Genomic DNA, 17174 nt, shown 5'->3' with positions numbered 1-17174 from the left:
TCGATTCTTCACGGACGGGTCACCCAAAACCAAAGGCTCTCAGCCCGGCCCATTTCGCACAAAGGGCTGATTTCTTGTCCTAAAACGGAGAAAAGCTGCCTGCTTCGGGGACATGAGTGCTTGAATGAAAGACAGTAGGTTCCCTGTCGCTCCTGCTCAACGATCCGTCTGGGGTCCATTTTTGGATCAGTCCAGCCCAGAGAACTCAAGATGTGTAGAGGGAGGGGACAACGTCCCCCTCCCTGAAACAGGACTATGTCTGCAACAAAGTTCCTCCCACTGGCCGTCCAGCTCCATTTTGGATGACTGAATCCTGGTTCACCTCATTTGGGTGTTTTGTTTTTGTTTCTGTTTCTGTTTTTGTTTTTGTTTTTGATTAATAGACTTTATTTCCTAGAGCAGTTTCAGGCTCACAGCAGAATTGAGCAGAAAATACAGAGAGTTCTCACATAGCCCTCCCCACCCACACATATATCCTCCACTCCCCTCAACATCTCTCATCAGTGTGGCCTATTTGGTAAAACTGATGATCCGACATGGACACGTTATTATCCATCAAAGTCCATAGTTTACAGGACGGTTCACTCTTGAGGTTGTACGTTCTATGGGTTTTGACAAATGTACAATGACATGCAGCCACCACTATGGTATCCTACAGAATAATTTCATCGCCTTAAAAATCCCTCACGCTGCATCTGTTCATTCCTCCTTCCCTCCCTCTCCCCAAACCCCTGGATACCATGATCTTTTGATTGTTTCTAGAGCTTTGCCTTTTCCAGGATGTCATTTGGTTGGAATTGTACAGTTGGTAACAATTTTCAGACCGGTTTCTTTGATTTAGTAAGATGTCTTTTAAGTTTCTTCCATGTCTTTCACGGCTTGATAGCTAATTTCCTTGTCTTTCGTTCTTTTTTATTTATTTATTTTTTTAAAATGTTTTTACTGCACATATATTTTTAATTTACATATATGTACTGTTCATTGTTTCCAGGAAGGTTTAGAGCTTTAGCTTTTTAAACTTACATACTTATCAAAGGAATAAAGCCAACCACAAAAGAAGAATGAATTCAAAAAGATACACACACCCTGCTATTAGCAGCAACATCATTTATGATTGCCAAGATACGGAAGCATCCTAAGTGCACATCAATATTTGAATAGATAAAGAAGAGGGGACACACACACACACACACACACACACACACACACATACACACACGTAATGGAATACAATTCACCCATGAGAAAGAAGGATATTTTGCCATTTGTGGCCCTTCCTTTCCTTTTTTTTTTCCCCCCTCCACTTTAAAAACCAGAATTTTATAACTGGGATAAACACTTCCATTGAGTCAAAAACAGTAAAATGCCTAGAAATAAACTTAATCGAGGAGGTTATCTATACTCCAGAATCTGAAATGACACAAAGAAATGGAAAGATGCCTTGTGCTCTTGCATTGGAAGAATCAATACTATCAACATGGCCACACAATCCAAAGCAATCCGCAGGTTCCATGCAACCCCTGTCAAAATACTCACGACATTCCTCACAGAACTAGAACAAACAATTTCAAAATTTTTAAGGAACAACGGAAGACCCTAAACAGGCAAAGCAATCTTTCGAAGGTCTCCTCTCCCTCCCTCCCTCCCTCCCTCCCTCCCTCCCTCTCTCTCTCTCTCTCTTCTCTCTCTCTCTCTCTCTCTCTCTCCCTCCCCCCCTCTCTCCCCCTCTCTCTCTCCCTCTCTCCCCCCCTCCCTTTCTCTGTCATCTTTTTGTTCTCTTTTCTTAGGATTTGATGACTTGAGACCATCCTTTATCATTCCTTGTAAAGCCGGCTTGATGGTGCTGAAATCTTGTAGCTTTTGTTTATCTGTGAAGCTTTTGATTTCTCCCTCAAATCTGAACGAGAGCCTTGCTGAATAGAGTATTCTTACCTGTCAGTTTTTCCCTTTCATCACTTTAAGTATGTTGTGCCACCCACTTCTGGCCTGTAGAGTTTCTGCTGAAAAATCAGCTGATAACCTTACGGGAGTTCCCTTGTATGTTATTTGTTGCTTTTCTCTCGTTCATTTTAATATTTTCTCCTTATCCTTAATTTTGGTCAATTTGATGACGATGTGCCTCGGTGTGTTCCCGTATGGTACTCTCTGCACTTCCACCTCATTTGGTTATTTAAAGGATCTTCAGTCTGTTCAATTCATAGGAGAGAACTTCCACGTGTATTTCTTCTCAGTTTTATGAAACAAAGAAGGACCCAGGAAACTGGCAAAACATAAATGCTTTTCTATTGGGTTGAGCAAAGACAGGCCCTGGCCGGGGACGGGGGGGGGGGTGCTGGAGGGTCTGGGGGGCGGTGTAGAAAAGGATATAGATCATTGTTAGATTGCCTGCTTAGCATGCATGATGCCCTGGGTTCAATCCCCAGAACCACCATTAAAATAAATAAATAACCTAATCAAACCCATCCCCCTCCTCCCCCCCCCCAAAAAAAAGAAGGAGAAAAGAGTGAGAGACAGAGACAGAGACAGACCATCGGGAAAAGTAGCTGCACTAATACTTCCAAGAAACAGGACAACATAAAGATAATGGAAGAAATGCTGGATATTGAACAGCCACGGGTGGTTGGCACAGACCCATAGCTTCTGGACTCGCTAAAAAAAAAAAAAAAAAAAAAAAAAAAAGAATATGAGAATCATATGGATCAGGAGATTGGGTCTGAATTTTGTGCCGTTTGACTTGTGCCAGTTACAAAGGTCATGCACAAGGAAGATGACTGGCTACTTTATTGTCTGAAATGAGACACTTGAAAGTGAAAGGAGGTGCTATACAATCGTGCCTGGACTGGGATTTTTCTAAGGGAGCCCAAATCCTTTACAATATATATCATGTTTTCAAAAATGAATATCATTCCTGGACAACATTTAAGCAATTATTTTCTGTGTTATCAGTAAACATTTTTAAAAAATCAGTAAGAAAGGAAGAGGGAGAGAGAAAGAGAGAGAACAGGAGTAACTATACGCGCGCGTGCGTGCATGCATGTGTGTGTGTGTGTGTGTGTGCGCGCGTGTGCGCGCACGTGTGTTGAGGTGGGGGCCTAAAAGAGGGTGAGGATTCTTTTCATCGAGGTCTGTTTGTACAGAATTCTCTCCTTCTCCGCTTTACACTGTGAAGGAAAAGCCCAGCTGGGATAACAAGCTAAGTCGCAAATCTAAGTGTAACAAGTGTCGGATTACTGATCTGAGTTCTGCTGGGCTAACTCGTAAATCTAAATTAATAAGTGCCGGTTTGCTGATTCCCTGTTCATATTTTGCTAGCCAGCTGGATTTTCAAAGAGACATATCTGGCCTTGAAATGTTGGTTTGCTGCCTCACTGCCTCTACTTTCGTGATAATGATGTTGCTAAAGCTATTGCGTGCCTATTGGCCGAATACCCCAAGCTGGTACTTAACCCTATAAAACCTCACGTGCACGTCTTGGAGGTGCTCAAGGCTTAGGAGCAGAAGCCCCTCTGAGCCCGCCGGCGTAATAAATCTGAGTACTCCAACCCTCCGAGTGGTGCTTGTTTCTTGGCCGGCCTGTCATTTCCATAACAGCACCGTTGACAATAAGAACGTCACTCTCGTTCCGGCATAAAGAAGACATCTGGGGAGGGTGGGGTGGGGGGTGGGGTGTAGATCTATGTTATGTCCTGATTCCAGGAAGGAAAGGGGCAAGGGTCAGCGTGCCCTTCTTTCTGGGGTATCTGTCTGTTCGCTTTTGGTGTTCGGCTGGTTTGGTTATTTCAGCTTTCTGTTTGGTTCCTTTCACAGATCCAGTGGCTCAAAACAGCATTCTGATTTTCTTTTCTCCTGGGGTTTGGTTTTTGATAGGTAGAGGGACAGGGCCCACGCAGGGGTGGGGGTGGGGGGTCACTGTGCCGGAGAAAGGGAGGCGGCTGTGGTGAAATCATCGAGCAGAGGGGATTTCTACGAGAGGGACTCTCCGAAGTGAATGGGGTCCAAGGAGATCAGCAGGGTTTCTGTGTGCTCGTTTGGTTTTGTTCGTGCGTGTGTTTGTTTTTTCTGGACGAGGCCAAAGAACTCTTCAGGTGGAGGTGTGTGTCCAAAGGGTCTGACAGGATGGGAGGATGCGGGGCGAGTCAGTCCATGTGCCCAGAAAGAGAGAGAATCTGTCATAGCTGAGACTCAGGCCTTTTTCAGACCTAGGCCCAGAGAGCAGTTCGGCTCCGAGCATTCACGGAGAAGTTCGCCGCCACCTCAGTCCTGTCCCCCACCCCCGCCCTCCCCCACGCCTCAGCCCCCAGTGAAGGAGGAATCATGAAGTGGCCGCACTTAGGCTAAGCCAATTTTTGGCTTTATGCTTACTGCTTGCTTTTAGAACGATCAGCAAACTCGACTGACCAGACACCGCTCCCAGCTCCAGGCCCACTGTTAAAAACAGCTAAAGTTGTCGATTCTAACTGTTTGATTTGACCTTCCTCTGATCGTTCAACTTGACAATCATGTTTGGCGTCTGAGTCTTTCCCCAGGAAGGGAGTCACGGGAGGATAAGCTCAGGAGAACGACCAGCCCCCTCCCACCCCCCACCCCCCACCCCGAGTTCCTCCGTGGCGCTGGTGCCGCCGGGTGAGTCTGACCAGATAAAGAAGGTCACGGGCTGATGACCTACTAGACCACCAGGAGGTCCCATGTTATCAGACACTCATCCAGATTTAGGAGGAAGTTTCATCAGAGACCCTTGTTGATCATGAGCACCTTTTGTGCTCCCGCCTGTTGTGATTCCCTTTCATGCTCCAACCTGTTCGTCCACAGAAGCATGAAACCCCAACCCCAAGACGGGTTCACAGTTTGGAGGGCACTAGCCTGCTGTGAGTCCCCTTTGCCCAGCAAAGCAATCAAGCTGCCTCTTTTCTTCTAAACTCTAAGACCCTGTCTCTGGGTTATTTGGCTCGTCAGGGACGGGGTGGGGGAGGGCGATCTTTCGGCAACACCTGCAGAAGTTTCCCTGAGTGGCAGGAACCAGCGTGGCCCTCAGGCCTCAGCCCCGCAGGCAGGCAGGCAGGCAGGCAGGCAGGCAGGCAGGCAGGCAGGCAGAGTTGGAGCGACCGTTGGTCCCGCCCCCGCCCGCGCTCCACCCCCCCCCCGCCCCCGCCGCTGCTTCCGCCGCCGCCGCCGCCACCGCCGCCGCCGCCGCCTCCCAGGCCTTCTCCACCGATCGGTCCCAAATCGACTGACTGTCTCCTGGAAGCGGGGGCGGGGACGTCAGGAGGATCCATTCGGCAGGGCCTCGTTCAATCGCTTCATTCAAATGCAGAAAGCTCTGTGCTCAGGTCAGAGCCTTTGACTTGGCCTCCGGCTCCTCTCTGTTGAACGGCTTTTGTTCTTTGGTTTCAATTTCCCCACCCTTAGGCCACCCCGTCCCAACTGCACGGAGGGAGGCGGGAGGGAGGGGGAGAATCTCGCCTGGTCTCAGGCCAAAGGAGTCCCCTCCTTTTCCTAATCTGGGTAAACCCCACTACACCGTTTGAGAATCATGGAAGGGCATGGAAGCAGACCTCTGACTTGATAGATTCCTCTGGGATGGGAGACTTTAAAAAAACAAAATTCTTTTTCCCCTGCTTCCAGGGAGGCAGAAAGGAGGGCCAGAGTGTTCCTCTTGCCTCGGGCAGTTCTTTGTTTGTTTCTTTCTTTCTTTTGTTAAATCTTTTTTTTTTTTTTCCTTTTTTTCTTCCAGTTTTATTGAGACAGAGTTGACATACAGCAGTGTATACTTTGGGGGGGGGGCGGGGAGAGGAATTCGATTTTATGTATTTATTTTTGACCGGAGGTACTGGGGATTAAACCCAGGACCTTGTGCTTGCTTGCTAAGCACACACTCTACCACTGACCTATACCCTCCCCCTTGGCCAGTTGTGAAGTCCCTTTCATTCAGCATAGTCCATCGGGCACATTTTGGGGCAGCCTACTCTGGACCCCAACATTTCCCTATTCTGTAACTTCCCTGGAAGTTTTACACATTAAAAGCTGGGCTGTTGACTGTGCATGTGCGTCCATGCGTGCGTGCGTGCGTGCGCGTGGTGTGGGGGCAGGAGGGAGGGAATAGTTTCCTAGAGGGCCTGCGTTTCATGGACCCAGTTTCTTAGTTCTGAGAACAGGTCTGTTCAAGGAAACAGTTGTAGTATCTCGTCTCAGGAGGCGGTGGTGTCGATGGGCTTCTGAAGCTAGGCCTAGGGAGCAAGCAGTCAGGTATCGCCTAAGAGGCACTTGTGTGGAAAACCAAAGTACAGCAAAAAGGTTAATCATTGGAGCAGATGAGAAACCAGATTCAGGGCCGGGAGTAGGGGGTCAGTCTGGTAGGAGATTTCCACACATCGGGTCATCGAAACGGCTCGAGCAGTTTGAAATGCCTCTGATGATGTCCTGGGGTGTTCGGCTCAACTCTCTGAGCGGCTCCTCCAAAAACAGGCCCTAGGATGGTTTCCACAGGAGCTGTTGTGGCCATTTCTCTGACGTTTACCTCCCGTTGTCCAGCTTCAGTCTGCAGGGCTTCAGGAGACGGAGCATTTTAGTACTCAATGATGCCAAGACAAAAGGGTGAGAGAAAATGGGAAACGTTCGTGGAGATGGTCCTAGGCAGATAGTGGAGGCAACTAGAAGACCTTCAGTCTCCGGGCCGGCTTTCAGGTTGAGACAAAAACCCTAAGGCAAGCGCTTGCTGCCACAGCACATCGACTAACACGGGAACCATCCAGAGAAGATCAGCACGGCCCCTGAACGTGGACGACACACGCACATACGTGAAGCGTTCCGTAGCTTTAGTGATGTCAGTCACCCAGAGGAAGACAGATATCCTATGCCATCACTTCTAGGTGGGATCTGAAAGTAAGTCAAGACACCCATCCATACATAAATAACTCCATTTTAAAAAGACTCCAAGGAACCTATTTACAAACCAGAAACAGACTGGACTCGCAGACATGGAAAAGAAACCGATGGTTAACACAGGGGACAGGGTAGGGTGGAGGAACGGGGGAGGGCAGAGGGATAAATCAGGAGTTTGGGATTAGCAGATATAAACCACCCTATACAAACTAGGTACACAAGTAGGTCCTACTGTCTAGCACAGGGAACTATGTTCAATAGCTTGTAATAACCTATCCTGAAAAAGTATACGTGTGTGTGTGTGTGTGTGTGTGTGTGTGTGTGTGTGTGTGTGTGTGTGTGAATAAGTGAATCACTATGCCGTACGTCATAAATGAACACAACATTGTAAGTCAACTATACTTCCATTGACAGAGAGTTCCTACAATAAACAGGCAGGCAGGCAGGCAGGCAGGCAGGCAGGCAGGCAGGCAGGCAGACAGACACAGACACAGACACACAGACACACAGACACACACACACACACACACACACACACACACACACACACACACACACACACACCCCACAGACACAGGGGAACCCTAAGGAAAACGAGTAGCACTAGTATCTCTTATCCATGCATGTCTATCCCAGTTTAATGGAAACCTAAGTTTTTGCCTCCAAGTCAATGATGCTAATAACTCTGCTGCCAAGAATAGAAAAATCCTCACGGAGGATTTCTGAATCCCAGAAGGGTCAGGGAGGGAGAAAAAGAGAAAGGATTCCATTCTGCTGACAGAGGTATGATAGTTACCATGTGGGTGTCCGCCTCTAAAAGGGAAGGAAGGGGAAAAAACAGAAGTTTATTTTCCCTTGTATCTGAAAAGAAAAAAATTTAAAACTCAATCCTCTTGGAGACAAGAAGTCGTACACACCTCATGTCACTGATTCTCCTCCTCCACCTCCTCCTCCTCCTTCCTCTACTTCTTCTTCTAGTCTATATCTCCCATGGATTCTGACGACCTTGCCTGATGATGGCGGGTGATGGGGGCAGAGATCGATCTTTCTGAGAAGTAAGTTGGCAAGCGCTTTAGTGAAGCCTCGTAGGATTTACCCAGCGAAGCGAGTGCCTTCGTCCCTGGAGGCTGCGGAAAGTATGTCCCCAAGTCACATACGCATGTGTTTGTCTTTTGTTGTCGTTGTTGTTGTTGTTGTTGGTGGTGGTGGTGGTGGTGTGTGTGTGTTTGTTTGTTTGTTTGTTTGTTTATTTGTTTGTTTGTTTGTTTGTTTGTTTGTTTGTAGCAGTGTCCTGGCCATGCTGATGGCATCAGGCTTGCAGCGGGGGAAGGAAGGCTTCAACCCCTTTGGAAGTCATACCTACCATCCCAAGAACGTCTGGATGACCCCTACTATGTGGCAGTTGAATGGGGGCCAGTTACTGGGGTTCAGCGTGTCCAGAGAGAGGAGGTCTGAGGCCTCTGGGGACAAAAAGTTTGTACGTATGTATGTATGTATGTATGGCCAGTTGACTGTTTTTGCGGTCCTATAGGAATCTTCCTGCCCCTGTCTATTGAACAATGGGAGTCATCTTCCAAGTGCCCTGACACCAGACACCACGGTGGGTGAAGGAATGCGGGTGGGGTGGGGGTGGGTGGGGGAGGTCATCCAGGAAGCTGGGAGAAACCGAGAACGTCCGTGGGTCGGTGGGTCGGCCTGTCGGATGGTCGCCATGCTGGGTTTCCCCTAACCCAGGCCATTTGCCGAATGGACAGAACAGACTGGGGCCACGTGTGCCACCCACCCTCTTTCCGGAGGCTGTGGTCCACTGTGTTTGCATGAAAGTCAGTGAAGGAGGCATCTCCTCGGGACTCGGTTCCGTCCCTTTCACGAGAGCCTCCACTTTGGATGACAGCCAGCCAGCCAGCCAGCCAGCCCTCGATGCCAGGGCAGTAGACGACTGCCAGGAATATCCCATCCTTTCTGGAACCCTGAGTGTACCCACCTGTACAGACACAAGGCTGAAGAATACATGACGTTCCTTCCTAGTTGACAGCACTCCCCATGTCACTGAAACAGTGTCCAGTACGCTGACGTCATCTCCTCCCTCTCCCACACCCCCGCACGCGCACAAACACGCGCGCGCGCACACACACACACACACACACACACACACACACTCTGTCTGTCTGTCTGTCTGTCTGTCTGTCTGTCTGTCTGTCTGTCTGTCTTCTAAGGATGGAGAAGAGTTTGCTGAGCTATTTCGGGTGCCCTCTCATCCTAGTTCCTATCTCCAAGTTGGTTCAAAGTCCAAAAGGCGGTCAAGCACTTAATCAGATAGGTCCCTCGTAAAGAATGCCTCCCACATCACGACGACAGGCTTCTTAGGCCAGCCGAGAAGCTCCTTCAGTTCTGCGCCCATCTTGGCTCTAAGTTGATATCAGTCTGTTACGGAAATGACAGGCCAGCCAAGAAACAAGCACCTCTCGGAGGGTTGGAGTACTCAGATTTATTACGCCGGCGGGCTCAGAGGGGCTTCTGCTCCGAAGCTCTGAGCACCTCCAAGACGTGCACATGAGGTTTCATAGGGTTAATTACAAATATGGGTCTATTCGCCAATAAGGCTCAAACAACAAAAAGCAAAGGATCAGTACACTGGAGCTTATCAATTTGGAACAGATCACGTTACTGACACTTGTTGAGCTTGGATTTACGAGTTAGCTTGTTAGCCCAGTAAACTGACACTAAACTTCAGATTTACGAGTTAGCCCAGCAGAACTTAGATCAGTAAACGGACACTTATCACACTTAGATTTGTGACTTTAGCTTGTTAGCCCAGCTGGGCTTTTCCTTTACAAGTCCTCCAGGATCCAAGAAAGCCACGTTGGAAAACAAGTGGTGATTCTGATGGGACAGGAGATCAGTCATTTGGGGGCGAAGGGTGGGGTAGGGAGACATACCAGCCTGTCTGTCTGTTTTCACCCAGTGTGGGAGCCGTCCCAAAGAGATAACTCGAGAAGAGAGAAACAGGGAGTTGACAAAGAACACGTGCAGTGGCGTGCCCTCCCCCCCCCCCACCCCAGGAGAAGGCCAAGCCAGAAGTCCCTCCGGATGGCGGGTTCCGGACTCCAGCTTCCAGGGGAAGCGATGTTTTTTTCCTCCCCATTTCAGGCCCGGAAGAAGAGGGAGAGGCAGAGTGTCCTTCTCGGGCATCCGCTGTTTCTGAAGCACGCTTGTTGCCAAAAGATCGGCCCCCGTCCCCGACGAGCCCAAGAATCCAGAGACAAGGTCTCGGAGCTTAGAAGCAAAGAGGCCATTTTATCGCTCTGCCGGGCAAAGGGGATTCACAGCAGGCTAGCGTCTTCAAAACTGTGTACCCACCTTGGGGATGGAGTGGGTGGGGTGGTTCTAGAGCCATAGCTCAAACAATCGGGCATCGATCACCATCCACAGAATCGTTTTCTCATCAGAAGACTCAGAATGGTGTCACGATGCCTCCAGGTGACCCATTCTATAGAGGCTGGTGGTTAGATCTCGTTATCTCATAAGCACTCAAGGTGTGGCCTTCTTGGTCACTCAGGCTATTTTGTCAGGTCATTAGTCCCGTGACCGACCTTCTCCTCGGAGAAAGACTCAGAGACCCAGCATGATGATGACTTTCAATGAGTGAAATACAGTAGAAACAGTAAGATCGATAGCTTCCAGTTTCAACAACAGGCCTGGAACCGTGAGCAGCAACCAGTCAGTCAGGACAGTTGACCGTTTTCAGGGCGAGCATAAGAAACCGAATGACACCCCCCCCAGCAAATGAATGAGTGAATGAATGAATGAATGAATGACCTAATGATCCTCCCCCCCCCCCGCCAAAAAAAGAAGCAATAATCCGTTAGCCTAATTCCGGCCATTTTATTCATCCTCCTTCACCCTGAAGCCCCAGTCACCCACGTGCCACAGTGGTCTGTTTTCTGGTTTCCTCCACCACCCCACCCCCCACCAACCACCACCCCGCCAACATCCCCCCATGCCCAACCACCGCCCCAAGTGTGGGACTGGACGGGGGTGCAGGGGGCTGAGGGGGCGGCAATGGCGGCTTGAGGTGAGGGTGGGGAGTGTTCCGCCCAGATCGTATAGGAAGCTCAAACACAGCTGCAGTACGAGACAAGATGGTAGATTTCTGTGAGTCCTCCCTCCTCTTAAAATCCGTCCTAAGGAGGAGACAGACAGAAAGAGAAACATCACCCTCACTCCCAACGCCTCCTGCGCCCTCGATGCGCCCCAAAACAACAACAAGAAAAACAAAAACAAACACGACCACAAATAAGTCGCTATCCCTGGGGAAGAAGGATTCGATGGCATGGGGATATCATTCTAAAATTCATTCCCTCTTCATCACATTTCATGGAAACCGATTGCAATCTATGAGGCCCTGTGAAGGTAGGGGTTGGGGGGGTAGGGAGGAGGGAGGGAAGTGAAGGGGGGGAGAGGGAGAGAGGGAGGGGGAGAGAGAGAGAGAGAGAGAGAGAGAGAGAGAAAGAGCAGAGGAGAGGAGGGATAAAAGGGGAGAGGACAGGAAAGGAGAGGAGGGAAAAGAGGGGAGGGGAGGGGAAATGAGAAGAGGCGAGGGGAGAGGAGAAGAGGGAGAGGAGAGGAGTGGAGGGGAGAAGAGAGGAGTGGAGGGGTGAGGGGGAAGGGGGGAGAACAGGGAAGAGGAGAGGAGGGGAGAGGAGAGGAAAGAGAGACAAGGGAGACAGACAGACACGCATGCGCGCGCGCGCACACACACACACACAGAGAATAGCGAAATGGAGAGAGAGGCAGAGAGAGAGAGAGAGAGAGAGAGAGACAGACAGACAGACAGACAGACAGACAGACAGACAGACACGGATCTAGGTCAGGGATACTACACATGGGTATTCTTCTGAGTGATTTTATGTGTTTTCTCAATCGCCACCTCTATGGAGATAAAAATCGCTCCCATAAGATGAAGGGAGTCCTTCTGCCACCGCCCACGGCCCCGCCCACCAGCACCGCTTGTGTTTGTCAGGGATTCCAAGCCAAAGCACGTGGAGGAGCGGGAGAGCTTCCTGGCAGCCCAAGGAGGAGGAAAGTCCGGCAGCATGAGAGAGGTGGTTGGCACGGGGAAGCTGGAGGCCGGCTGACGAGAAGATGGGTGAGGGGGCAGGGAGGAGGGTTTCCCAAGTTGGAGAGCCAAGACGAGGGAGGGGAGCTGTCGGTGGCTGCGTTCTGACCCCGACCCCAACCCTGACTGGAGCGGATCCCTGAAAGGAGGCGGTTCGGGCTCTCTGGCCGAGAACGCCCCTCTCTTCCTCTTTGTGCAGAAACACCTTCCGCAGACCGAGAAAGTCCATCCCGAGACCCTCGTCGGAAGAGTCCTTTCCAGACCCATCACGATCCTCCTGGGCCAAGGGGTCCAGGGGATGGGGCGGGGCCTCCATTCGATCCGTCTTCCGTCCGTCCGTCCATCCACAAGATCTTGAACATCCATGTAGGATTCTGGATGGTAGCAGTTTTCCAGGATCCTCGAAATCCTTGTAAGTCCTCTCCTGGCAGATTCGACCCCTAGGTCGTACCGCGCAGCACAGGGCACTAGATTCAGTCCCTCGGGACGAGGGTTCCTGAAAAAGACCAGGAAAAAGAAGAACAGAATCACTATGGTGTGCACCAGCCAGAAACCAGCACCACCTTGTCACTCTAACAGACTTGCAAAAGGCGGGGTAGGGAGAGAAAGTCATAGGATGGCTACCATCCCTCCCACCCCCACCCCACACGCCAAGCCCCAGACCATCGTCATCCCTGCTCCCCCTCCCCTCCCCTTTCCTCTCCCTTCCCCCTCCCCCTCCCCCTCCCCTCCATCGACGCCCGCCTCCCGCTTGTACCCCACTCCTCTGAACCCAGCACCACCCACCCCAGCCTGGACGGGCTCGGCTCAGATCGGCTCAGCTCGGCTCGGCTCGGCCCGGCCCGGCCCGGCCCGGCCCGGCCCGGCCCGTCCGTCCGGTCGACTTCTTCGCAGGGTCTAAAATAGCGCCCGGCCGACAGGCAGGTGGCACATGGCACATGGCAGGGGAGCGAGCGGGACGGTTCGGGATCTCTGGGTGGCAGGGACACGCGGCCGGACAACCAGGAGCACGGACGGCCTGGCGTGCGTTTCTCCGCTCGGGGGGGCCTCGACCAGAGACCGTGGTACGGGGAACGGGGACACACACACACCACACACACACCACACACACACACCACACACACCACACAGACACAGACACACAGACACACAGACACACAGACACACACACACACACACACAGACACACCCACCCACCCCTTCACCCCCACCCCCAAACCTCTGACAGCTTTCGTTTGTTTTCGGCCGACCGTCCCTCGATGAGGTACGAGTGCCTTGGCTGGGGCTGGGGGGGGGGTGGAGTTCCTCCCTCCACAACGACCCCACACGGGCTCTGTTCTGGTCACCCGAGTCCTCTTCCAAGTCAGACCACAGGCCTCCATCACCCGGCGCGAGCACTCGGGGAAACAGTCACCATCCTCATCGCTCCGCTCCACCTCTACACGTGAAGAACTGTTCCCAGCCCACGCCACTCCACCCCACCCCACGCCCCGATGCCACCCACCGCAGTGGAGAGAAACGAGACGAATCCACAGACGTGCATCAATCCGATGAAGAAAACGACGGCCCTATTCCAAGGAAGCATAGATATCTAGGTAGGAGATTCATCGAGTACTATGGAGGCGGTGGGAAAGGGGGGGGTTGCGGTGGGGAGGGTCTAGAGATCAGGCAGTACAGCCCATGCTTAGCATGCAAAAAATAAAGGTCCAGGGTTCAATCCCCAGCACCTACTCTTCAAAAATAACCCGAGAAGAAGCAAGACGGCGGAGTAGAAGGACGCTCGTAGCTCACCCTCTCCCACAAATACACCAAAACTCACATCGACGGACCCACTCGGCCAATCAGACCACCTGCGGAACTCCGACAGAACACCGCCCTCTTCGAAAGACAAAGACGCCCAAAATCTGGTAGGAGAAAAGGAGAAAAGAAAGAGTCAAAAGCAAAACAGTGCGGGAGGGACCGGCAGAGGAGGAATAGGGCTCGTTCGCCAGACCTCCCCGTCTCCAACGGAGAGGCCGACGGGACGGTGGGGGAGCCTCCGAGTCTCAGATCTGCCCGGAGCGCCCCTTGACCGACCTATCCAAGTGAAACGGGCACAGAGGGTCCCCGCGACACCCAGCCCGAGTCGCAGGCCGGCAGCCGGGGGCCGGGACAGGCCGCACGAGCCGGGCAGAGGACCGTGGCGGCGGCACCACGCGCCGTGGCCGGGAGGGGATACAGAGCAGAACAACCCGCCCCCCCAACCCGTCCATTACGGGGAAAGAAAGGCAAAGCAACACGGCCGGTGTGCCCTGGGGAGAGGGGCGCCGTAGCCTCCATCTCCTCAGACCCGCGGCGCCATCACCGGCCCTTCTCGCGAGAAGAGAGGCGGGGCGCAGCCACAGCCGCCATAGCCCCTGGCGCGCGGCGCGCAGCGCGCGGGCGGGGGCGGGAGCGGGGGCGGGGCCGAGACTCGAATCCGCACCCGGGGGCTCTGCAACCTCCTAGGCAGGACTGAGACTCGTTTTCAGCCTGAGGCAGATATTATATATCTGCCCCGGTACCTCAGAGAACTCGCGCCACCAAGACTAAGAAGGAGCCGAGTTTTGGAATGCAGCAGGGGCGGGGCGGTTCCACCGTCTTCCCCGAGCCCACCTACGGAGAGGAGCGCCGACCCGAGGCGGAGCACACAGCCGCACAGAGCAGCGGAGCGACCGGCGCCGGGAGAGGGCAGGCGGCCAGCCACCCTCCCTCCTTCCCGGCAGGAACGCAGCATCCGACCGCGGTGCCAGGAGGGGGCGCGATCTACTTGCCCACAGGCACCGAGGGCAGCACAGACGAGGGCGCCGACAGAGGGCCCGCGGAAACAGCAAGCTGAGTTCACGAAACAGGGCGACGACAGAAAGACTTCTCGGTGAAACCGTTAAGAGCGCACCGTCTCCAGGAGAACACATCCTTTTTTTTTTTTTTTTTCCTCTTTTTTTTTTTCTTTTCCTTTTTCTTTTTTAATCTCTTTTACATCGGTTTTACCTTCTGTTACCTTTTTAACCTTTACTTTTGAACAGTCGTATACGTTTACGGTTTTAATCCCTTTTAAATGTTTCATTTCAAGTCTTTTCATTATTATTATTTTTAAACATCCACCCCCTTCCCTTTTTCATTCTCTTGGTTTTGATCTCCTGTTACTGGTTATTCACAGGTTTCAAATATTGTTTCTCGATTTTTTTCCTCCTTTTTATTAAGGTTATTAAAAGACGTCTCAACTCGATCGCTATTCTGCTTCCACTTACTCTTCTATTCATGATTACACACTGTCTTCAAACCTTTTCTTTCTCCCGTCTTTTAAAATCCTCTGTTTTATCTTTTGTTAAAATCTGTTCTATTTCCGATTACCTTTTAAAAATTTACTTTTGAAACAATTGTATATTATTTTCTGATCTTTTCTATTTGTTTTTAAAGGCTTTTAGAAGACGTCTCAGCTCAATTGCTATTCTGCTTCAACTTGCTCTTCTATTATTGATCGTACACTGTTTTCAAACCTTTTTTTCTCCATTCTTTTAACATCCTGCCCCCACCCCCTCTCTCCCTCTCCCCCTCTGTCTCTGTCTCTGTCTCTCTCTCTCTCCCCCTATCCCCCTCTCTCTTTTAAAGTTTTATGCCTGCCTAGGCTTTCGATAAATACATAAACTCCTTAAGGACACCAATAGATAACTGATACTCCTTAAGCCACAGTGCCAGAGAGATAGGAGCATTATGAAGAAGCAGAGGAACCACTCCCAATTAAAAGAGCCAGAGAAATTCCCTGAAAGCACGATCCATGAAATAGACGTGGATGGCCTGCTCGATCAAGATTTCCAAAAAGGAGTGATCCAAGTCCTGAAGGAACTCCAAGAGATAGTGTTGAGAGATATACTATACGTCAAAAACGAAATCGAAGCTATAAAGAAGAGTCAAGGAGAACTGGTCCACTCATTGGCTGAAATGAGAACTGGTCTAAAGGCTGTCCAAAGCAGGCTAGATCACGCAGAGGAACGAATAAGTGGCCTAGAAGGCAGGACAACAGAAAGAACCCAATCAGAACAGCTGAGAGAAAAACCAATAAAGAACAACGAAAACCATCTTAGGGACCTAAGGGACCCTCGAAAGCGTGCCCATCTACGCACAATAGGGGTTCCAGAAGGGGAAGAAAGAACCAAGGGGACCGAAAAGATATTCGAAGAAAGCATGACTGAAAATTTCCCAAATCTAAAGAAGGAATCAGATATCCAAGTCCAGGAGGCTCAGAGGGTACCCAACAGAAAGAACTCAAACAGGCCCACACCAAGACATAGGCTAATCAAGATGGCCAGAGTCAAGGATAAAGCAATGATCCTAAACGCCTTTAGGCAAGAGAAAAACAGAGTGAGTTTCAAGGGAACCCCCATAAGGCTCTCAGCGGATTTCTCTACACAAACACTACAGGCCAGAAGGGAGTGGCAAGATCTATTGAAATTCTTGAATGAAAAACAAAACAAAACAAAACAAAACAAAACAGACAAAAAGAAGCAGCCTAGGATACTCTATCCAGCAAAGCTATCCTTTAGAATAGAAGGGGAGGTAAAGAACTTCACAGACAAGCAAAAACGAAAAGAGTTTAGCAACACTGAACCCATGCTAAAAGAAACATCAACAGGTCTACTCTAAATAGAGAAGAAGGAGGATGGTCCAAAAATGAGACCACTCATCACCGGAAAGGTGATCACTACCATTCATTCCAAACGGAATAAACACAAAATTGTAAAAAGAAGACATCTAAACCATTAAGAGTGGCAGAGGGAAGCAAGAAAATAATAGAGACTTTTTTTTCCCCCCCTTCTCCTTCCTTTCTTTCTCTTTTAGATGGGTTTGAGATTCTATTACTATCTGTTTCATACAAACAGTTATAGCCATAGGTGAATAGACTTCCAAACAGGGTCAACCGAACTCCAAAACGTACAAGTGAGTCACAGAAGCCAACTAAAGGCTAACTAAAGGCGGGGGGGGGGGAAGCATGGAGATGAAACAACATGCTATCGAAAAGCCAATGGGTGAATGATGAGATCAAAGTTGAAATAAACAAAAAACCCAGCAACAACAACAGCAACAGCAACAGCAACAGCAACAACAACAACAGCAACAGCAACAACAACAACAGCAAAGAGAACCTTGATACAAATGA

General features: G+C 50.5%; 2 long non-coding RNA genes and 1 other non-coding gene across 7 annotated transcripts in view; 2 read left to right on the top strand and 1 right to left on the bottom strand.

Moving 5' to 3' along the window:
* Positions 1–4619: 4619 nt before the first annotated feature.
* On the top strand, positions 4620–8906 carry LOC141574804 (uncharacterized). Its single transcript, XR_012501973.1, has 2 exons — positions 4620–6879; positions 7858–8906. It is a non-coding gene; the product is annotated as an uncharacterized LOC141574804 (long non-coding RNA).
* LOC141574887 (U6 spliceosomal RNA) lies at positions 6706–6814 on the top strand. Its single transcript, XR_012502014.1, has one exon. It is a non-coding gene; the product is annotated as a U6 spliceosomal RNA (small nuclear RNA).
* Positions 8907–10748: 1842 nt separating the features above from the next.
* LOC141574803 (uncharacterized) overlaps positions 10749–17174 on the bottom strand; it is a 48626-nt gene continuing 42200 nt past the window's right edge. Inside the window, exons 4-6 of one of the 5 annotated variants that reach the window (XR_012501969.1) lie at positions 13818–13902; positions 13503–13566; positions 11070–12494 (exon numbers count right to left, since the gene is read on the bottom strand). This is a non-coding gene — a long non-coding RNA (uncharacterized LOC141574803). The other 4 variants (XR_012501972.1, XR_012501971.1, XR_012501970.1 and 1 more) reach the window with 4 other exon arrangements.

This window comes from Camelus bactrianus, chromosome 23 (genome assembly GCF_048773025.1).
Source record: "Camelus bactrianus isolate YW-2024 breed Bactrian camel chromosome 23, ASM4877302v1, whole genome shotgun sequence".
In the NCBI taxonomy this organism is placed as follows: Eukaryota; Metazoa; Chordata; class Mammalia; order Artiodactyla; family Camelidae; genus Camelus; species Camelus bactrianus.
Note: the sequence above shows the minus strand (reverse complement) of the source record. Positions and strands in the feature narration are given on the sequence as shown.